Consider the following 8,978-nt stretch of genomic DNA (forward strand, 5'->3'; position numbering starts at 1 on the left):
CCAGAGATTTTGCTCCACAGTAATAGTGTTGTCATATAATGAGGTAAGTTGCCTGGCTCCTATTTAAGGATTCTTTCAAAATATTTAAACTTTTCACTATCTTTCTCACTAAATCCTGTGAGAATTATTCAATTTAATCTTTGCGAGGTATTATTTCATAAAATTTCTGAAAACACAAAACTCTCTAGATCCCCTCATGTGTTGGTGAGCTAACTGAAGTCATGTTAAGAGGTGTGCTTTATCACTGGCCAACACTAAATGTTATACTTCACATATACTTGGGGAGAGAAGGAGTGGAGAGCAAGGGAGAGAAAAAGGAAGGAAAGAACCAAAGAATGGAAAGAGAGAGGGAAGGAGAAAGGAAAGAAGAAACAAAAGAACCGGGCGAGAGGAAGAATAAGTAAATATTAGACAGCATAGCAATACTTTCTTCTTGACTTACATGAAATAGTAAATCTTATACAATTGACGATAGAGAACTCCTCAGGGAGTAACTGAAGGGACAGTGTGCAAAACAAATCTTTAAGCCAATAGAATTCTGAATACTGGTCAGATCTGGGTATTAAGAAAAACTCTCAGATAACAGATTTGCCCATAGCAGACCAAATCTCTCTTCACCAAGTAGTCCCAAATGTCTTCCATGGCTCATGGGGTTGGGGAATGCAAGCTAAAAATTGTCCAAATATTCCACATTTGCCACAGATGCTGTAGTTCTGGAAGCCGACACTTCACAGTTAATGCTGAAAGAACTGATACTACAAAACAAAGACATCTGTACCCTGGGAGGTGTGTGTGTGTGTGTGTGTGTGTGTGTGTGTGTGTGTGTGTATACGTGTGCACAACTATGCACTCACATAAGTGTATGGAAGCAAAAGGACAGTTCTTGTTTTTATCAACTTTTGTCTATAATATTGACTTTGAATAGCTTCCTTCTGATTACAAAAACAAAACCATCATTAAGAAACTTTGAAAAATACAGAAAATCATTACAAAAAAGAAATAAAAATTACTCATAATGCCATATGTAAGAAATAAGAAATATTAATATTTCAGCATGTATTTCCCAAGATTTTTTTCCACTGGGATTACACTATGCTTAATATTTTTTAATGTTTTTATTAATTTATTTTTGAAACAGAGAGAGACAGAGCATGAGCAGGGGAGGGACAGAGAGAGAGGGAGACACAGAATCTGAAACAGGCTCCAGGCTCTGAGCTGACAGCACAGAGCCCGACGCGGGGCTCGAACTCACGGAGTGTGAGATCATGACCTGAGCTGAAGTTGGATACTCAACCGACTGAGCCACCCAGGCGCCCCACACTATGCTTAATATTTTATAAACTACTCATTCACATAATATTAATCACCCTGAATATTATTATTGTCTGTCATGAAGTATATATTCTTTCGTCATGGGTCATTAATGCCTACAAGTATTCCCATCATACAGATTTAAGGTGCTTTAATAATATTCTTTGGCTGTAAATGCAGTTGTTCATATATTTTTTTTTATGTTTGCAATAAAACATTAATGCTCTAATTCACATCCATCATTATTTACTTAGGGACAATTTTAGGAGACAAAATTAGAGATGAAAGATATTTTCATTTAAAGTATTTTGATACAAATTACCAAATTATTCTACACATGTATTCTACATATGTCGTGTTACTTTTACCCCCCTCTATAATGCATAAGTCCCATTTACCTGAACTATTGACAACACTGGCTATCATTTTTCTTTCATTTTTCAAATTTTAAAATACAAAATACATAGATTTTTATTTTCTTTATCAATTGTGAGGTTAAATAACTCCCATTCTTTTTTTTTTATTTTGTATTCTTTTGTTGGTTCGTGTCCTAATCAGTTCTATTATTTATGTATTTATTGCTCATTCTTCCATTATTTTTGTAAAGGCTCTTTATTTAATAAGAATTTTCACTTTCAAGGGATTTTTGAAGAAAAAAAATTTCTGGAAAATACCTCATCAAGGTTTTTTTTAAGTTTATTTATTTTGAGACAGAGAGAGAGAATAAGCAGAGGAGGGGGAGGGAGGGAGGGAGGGAGGGAGAGAGAGAGAGAGAGAGAGAGAGAGAGAGAGAAAATCCCAAGCAGGCTCCATGCTCTGTGCTAAACCCAACATGCAGCTTGATTTCACGACCCTGAGATCATGATCTGAGCAGAAATCTAGAGTCAGACACTCAATTGACTGAGCCATCCAGGTGCCCCAAGTTGTTTTTCATTGTAGTAAGGACACTTAACATGACAAATTTAACAAACTTTTGAAGTGTAAATATAGTGCTTTAATTACAGGCACGATAATGTACAGCAGATCTCTAGAATTTATCATTCTGCCTAACTGAAACTTACATTTTTTAACTTTTATTCATAATATGTTTACATACAAAAATTTTTAGTTTTATGTAGGCAAATATGTCAATTACCATTGTTTTATTTATTATGGTTTATAATTTGACATAGAGTTCTTATTTTTATTATGAATAATGCTTCCATGGGGCACCTGGGTGGTTCAGTGGGTTAGGTGTCTGACTTCAGCTCAGGTCATGATCTCACAGTCTGTGGGTTTGAGCCCCGTGTCAGGGTCTGTGCTGCAGCTCAGAGCCTGGAGCTTGCTTTGGATTTTGTGTCTCCCTCTCTCTCTGCCCCTCCCCCAACTTGCACTCCATCTCTCAAAATAAAATAAAGACATAGAAAAATTTTTTTAAGTAATGCTTCCAGCATCAGTATTTAAATAAATGAATTTTTCTACTGGTTTGAAAATTTAACATATTTCATACTCTGATTACATTAAAGTCTGTTCTTGACATTTTTATTCAGATTTATTAATCTAACTGATTTGGTGCCAATCACATGCCGTTTTGGTTATCACAGCTTTGTTTTAAATTCAAGTCTTCAGTAGTGTCTGCATATCTTACTCTTGTTTTTAAAAAAGAAACGAATACCATTACCCCCTTTTTTGTTCTTCCATCACACTTTTGTATGACTTTAAGTTCCAAAAACTGTTTTGAAGTCACATAATGGAACTGAAGTAAACATTTAAATTAATGGGATAAAATTAGCATCTTCACAATATTCACAGTTCCCATCCTGGAACATGGTATACATTTATTTAATCAACACCCTTTATTATGTCTCAAGTAAAGTGTATTGGCTGTTCACATAGGTTCTACACTCTTCTGGTTCATTTTTATTAGTCTATGAACACCCAGAATTTTTTTTCTTTTTTTTAATTAAGTAGGCTCCATGCCCAACACATGGGGCTAAAACTCATGAGCCTGAGATCAAGAGTTGCATGCTCCACCGACTGAGCCAGCTATGCATCCCCTGAACATCCAGAAAATATTTTTGAGAGACTTTCATGGACCAGGCAATAAGCTAATTTATTCCTGGGTAAAGTTTTGCTACTAATGTGTATGAAAACTGTTCTCTACAATATTTTGTGATCATTGCTGATAAATAACAGAGTTCCTTATTTTTATATGCATTTTAAACATATTTAATTTGTTAATCTTAATACTTTTGAGTTATCTCAAGTTATCTGGATAACAAATCAAGTTATCTATAAATAATGTTAATTTTGCACCATTCTTTCAAATATTGTAACTTCAAATTTGTATTTCTTTTTTTTTTTTCAAGTTTATGTATTTTGAGAGAGAGGGAGTACAAGTGGGAGAGGGCTAGAAGGAGAGGGAGAGAGACAGAGAGAGAAAAAGAGAGAGAGAGAGAGAGAGAGAGAGAGAGAGAATCCCAAGCAGGCTCTGCAGTGACAGCGCAGAGCTGGATGCAGGGCTTGAACCCACAAACAGAGATAATGATCTGAGCCAAAACCGAGAGTTGGACACTTAACTGACTGAGCCACCTAGGCACCCCAAATTTGTATTTCTTTATAGCATTTGGTAATGGATTTCAGAATAGGATAATATATTAGTAAGCCTAGAATTAACCTTTAATTCAAATTTTCATTACATTATGTATGTGTTTTCTCTATTTTACTTGATTTTTAATTATGAGAGCTTTATTTCACTAGACTTTCCAAGGAAGCAACTTTTGATATTAACCTATCATTTTTGTGATGGTTTTTCAAACTGTTAAATTCTCCCTTTTGCCTTATTATTTATGCCTATGTTTTCCTTAATAGTTATTCTGTGCACTTAAAAAATATTTCAAATAGGACACTTAATGATTTCATTTTCTTTCTTCCTACTTTTAATAGTGAAGGTTTTTAAGGGATGAATTTTCTAATTATATGTATGGATACATTACCTAAATTTGGGGTGTTCAAAATGACATAGTTTTTTAATTTCTAATAACAGATTTCATCTCTGACCATGAGCTACCAACCTTCTTTGTACAAACAAATTTTTTTCAAATTCCTTTCTGTGTTAGAAATTACACTGGTGGCTCCCAATGAATCATGCTCCCAGGATTGAAGCTTGGGATGGTTCCCTCCCATATTGATTCTGGGCTTGCACATGAACTTTGGTCATGCATCAACATGCATGATGTGAACAGAAGGTTGACAAGCAATTGTACACTGGGACTCATCTTCTTGGAACTCGGTCTCCATTCTGTTCTCCTGAAGGGAGAGGACACATGGAAATATATTCTCTGAAGGATAAGATACCACATGGAGGGCAAAGGTAGCCTGGCCACGCTCCCAGCTGACACTATGTGGAGTAATGAACCAGCCAGTCAACCAAAATAATCATAAAAAAATAATAAATGCTGTTATTTTAAGCCAGTAAGTGTTGAGAGTGTTTGCTATGGAACAATAGAAAACAGAAATTTTTTTCTGTTTAAACTTGATCTGACTCAATGATATTTTTCTACTTAGCCAAGTTTCAGAGAAGACTGTTGAGAAGGAAGATACTTTTGTCTCCATGTATCAAATATGCCACCCCACCAAGAAGGCAGTAATGTCTACAGTTAAATGTGCATTGGAAAGGCTTTTTTTCCTCTTTGTTTTCTGGTGCAAATGAATCTTTGCATCATTTCAGTATCATTTTGTTACTGAGCCAATAGAAACATAGGACATGATTTATTAAATATCAATATTCTCAGCATCCTCATATGTAATTTCTAAATCATATCTACTTTTGAAAATACAAGATATCATGCATAACATTTAACCAATGGGTGATTAATTTGTTGTGAGTTACAGACCTTTGTAAATAAACGAGAAATTTGTGCACCCTCTCCTCAGAAAAACACAACCTCACAAAGAAATTATTACATACAATTTCAGCAGTTTCATGGACTCATTAAGGAAAATATGTAGTGATTTTCAAATACAGTTTAACCAACTAATCTGTCCTCAGATAAAAGCTTACCGGGAAGCAACAAAAACAGAGCTTCAACTCTGTTGAAGCGACAGTGGTACCTGATAACCCACCTGTTGCCTTCATTCTTCCATTTACCTACCCCACACCACATCCCTCCACAGAGCATAGTTTATAAATCAATGCCTTAAAATGACATGATAAAACTAAATACCTAGAAGAAAGATAAATAAATATGAAGGGGCTGGAGCCAGAGAATTTCTGACACAAACTAAGAGCAAGTATACAATAAGGAGAGACTGGATTCATTGTTGCAGTAAAGGTAAAAGAAAATACTGTGTGAATCACTGTGGCCAGAGGCTCAACAGGAGACAGCAAATTACCTGCCGCTTTAAAAGAAGTTGGATGGCTACTCCAATTAATTTTATGTGTCAACTTGGCTAAACCATGGAAAGCCCAGATATTTGGTTATACTTTTTTCTGGATGTTTCTGTGAGGGTGGTTTTGGAGGAGATTCACATTTCAATTGTTAGACTAAGTAAAGCAGTTGAACTCATCCAATCAGTTGAAGGTTTAAACAGAACAAAAGGCTGGCCCTCCCAGAGTATGAGAGATTTCTGCCTGACAACCTTCAAACTGGGACCTTAGCTCTTCATGGTGTTTTATTGGGTTTTGTGTGTGTGTGTGGGGGGGGGGGGGGGGGGGGTGTTTGTGGGTTGTTATTTCGTTTTTATTTTTTGGTGAAAAAATTTATATTTAGATTTAGCCAGCTGGTCACAGTTTAGATGGTCCCAATTTTGTTGGCAACATCCAAAGCATCACAGTCACGAGCCAGTCAAACATACGCCTTCTTTCCTCCATGGGGCTTGATCAGAGTGTTGACCTTGGCCATGTCAATGTCATAGAGCTTCTTCACAGCCTGTTTGATCTGGTGCTTGTTGGCCTTGACATCCACAATGAACACAAGAGTGTTGTTGTCTTCTATTTTCTTCACGGCTGACTGACTCAGTAGTCAGGGGGAATTTGATGATGCCATAGTGGTCAAGCTTATTTCTCCTGGGGGCACGTCCAGAATATTTGGGATGCCTTCTTAGATAAAGTGTCTCTGAAGGAATGTAGGTGACAGGAAGATCTTTTTTTGTGTGACTGTGGATGCCTTCCAGGACTGCTTTCTTGGCCTTCAAAGCCTTTGCTTTGGCTTCAGCTTTGGGAGGGGCAGGGGCTTCCTTCTTTGCTTTCCGCACCATCTTCATGAAAGCCACTCTTCCTGGTTTTATGGAGGCTTCCAGCCTTTGGACTGGAATGGGCTTTACAGATTTTGGATTTGCTAGCTTCTATAATCTCATGAGCCAATTTCTTATCAGAAATCTCCTTGTATATACTACATACTATACATAGGCAGATATAAAATAAAGAGCCCTGGAGAACCCTAATACAACCATATATCCCAGTGTCCAGGACAGACTAGGTTTATGCCTGTGCTCTAACTATAAATATTAATAGCTCCCCTTTTCACTCACATACGCATCTAGGTTTTGTGGGTTTTTTTATTTCATTTTTGGTTTTTGTTTTGTTTTCACAAAGCAGGGAGAGATCGTGTTTGTCTGAAATATGTTACAAAAAGGGACCAGTGTGGGCCCCCACCCCCGGTGGGTCATCTGTTTGTTGAGGGCTGTCTTGAGCACAGCAAGAGGCAAACCCACTGGGGACTGGTGCTTCCCAGGTGTGGAAGCACCTGGGATGTCAGCGTGGACATACGATAGGGTTCACTGGCTGAGAAGAGGTGGTTGCTCACCTAGGCCAGGCTATTCCTTCCAGAGCCAGTGGAGGCCGGTGGGGGCCGGTGCCAGCATGGCCTGATTTCATGCCCCCTTCCAGCTTTGCCCTGCCCCTCGGGCCTGTGGAGGATAAATTATCTGGGCATCCGTGGGAAGTCCTGGCTCTCACAAGGTTTGTTCTGTGGGCACAGCAGTATCAAAATGTCCTTGTTTCTCTTAAGGTCAGTAGGTTACACCTTAAGTAACCTGGCAGCACTAGTAACCCCCGAGTAAGCCACAAGGGTGACAGGACGTGGTACTTAAATAACCAGAAAAAGAAAACATATTAGGTCAAGGCAGGAGTTCTTGTTAAATTAACAAAATTCTCAAAATCATTTCTTTCTCAAAGTCAGACTAACCACAATAGTTTAATGAAAATGCTTCACCTCAGATAGACGGAAAAGCAAACTTTGTCTCACATTCACCTTTTCCTCCACACAAGTGGATCTAAAGTTCTAAAGCCTTAAAATATATTACCATTTAAGTTCCATCCTATAGGATTATATCTTCACACTTTGGTTCTTTTTCCAATTAATGGTCCATTTGTGAAATGCATATGTAGTTATTTCGGCTCTGTATGGCTCATTAGAGAGCCTTCTCAGTGATGGGTTTCATTCCCCTTGGTCTGATATGAATGAATTCATTAAGGACATACTATAAAATAACTAATAAAGTAAATTTTGAACATTTAAAAAGAAGTAATATAGCACAACTTACCTTCCTTAAAAAATAATTTAATCTGTTGTGGCTGTTTTAAAGATTTGAATTCAGGAGAAAATTCTTTACAAGTGGTTTTTATTATAACTTGGAACCTGACTCCTCATTCAAATGTGCATATTAATGTCTAATGCATATCAGAGTAACTCCTGTGGGAAGAATAAATGTGTTAGACTGTGCAAGTATAAAGAAGTAAGAATAAACATGAAAACTGGCAGAGGGTCAGATGGGAGGAACCTCCATTCTATTTATCCTTCCCTGAGTAATTTCCCAGTTTGCAAGAAACTATTGTCCCATTTAAATAGTAGAGCTGATCATGATTTAGTCTGACTTGTGGATAAAATCCTGTGTAAATGTGTTGCTCATTTGAATTGAATCAATTGAATCATCCTTTTTTACTTTTACTTTTCTGTTGTTTCAAGGAGGGGCCAGATTGCACTGATTAAAGAGGGATTTCTTTAGCAAAACTCTCCTACTTTAGACACACTGACAGTTTAATATTGAGAAAAAAAACCCAGATTTTTCATTGGCAAGCAAAAATTAGTTTTTTTCCTCCTCTATTAACAAGAAGTTAACAGTAATTAACAGAAAAATATTAAATAAAAAAAGTAACTGCCATAAGTGCTACCTATACATATGAATTGGATAAGACACATGAAAAGCAAGCTTAGGTTGTTAGTTGACAAGTCGTGAGACTGCGCATTTGACCACCAGCGCTATCACTTACAGGTAAATAATTCAACTGTGTACCAAGACCTAGAGATGCCTTTCACTGCTTTAGACCATAAAACACGATTACCAAGGTGTCGATTGTAAGGCAAACTCCCTCAAACTCACATACGGGCTGTTAGATCAAGCTTCACATCAATCTAACATCTAAAATTCAAGTTCAAACCATATAGACAATAGTAAACAAAACCAGGCATATCATCTTAAAGTACAATGCTAACAAACTTTTGAAGAAATTACCATTTCCAACTTATATTTTGCTGTCTTATTGCTACTGAGCTCAGATAGATATTTTTTAAATGAGTATTTCAGTATTGATGATAGGTTCTCTTGTTTTCATATTGCCAAATCACATGTAATTGAAAGAGAGACATGAGATATAGATGAAAAAGTCAATTATTCTTAGCTGAATA

General features: G+C 36.8%; 1 pseudogene; it reads right to left on the bottom strand.

The window, feature by feature from the left end:
* Positions 1 to 6,068: 6,068 nt before the first annotated feature.
* On the bottom strand, positions 6,069 to 6,570 carry LOC125924590 (60S ribosomal protein L23a-like; annotated as a pseudogene).
* Between the last annotated feature and the right edge of the window lie 2,408 nt (positions 6,571 to 8,978).

This window comes from Panthera uncia, chromosome F2 (genome assembly GCF_023721935.1).
Source record: "Panthera uncia isolate 11264 chromosome F2, Puncia_PCG_1.0, whole genome shotgun sequence".
Lineage (NCBI taxonomy): Eukaryota > Metazoa > Chordata > Mammalia > Carnivora > Felidae > Panthera > Panthera uncia.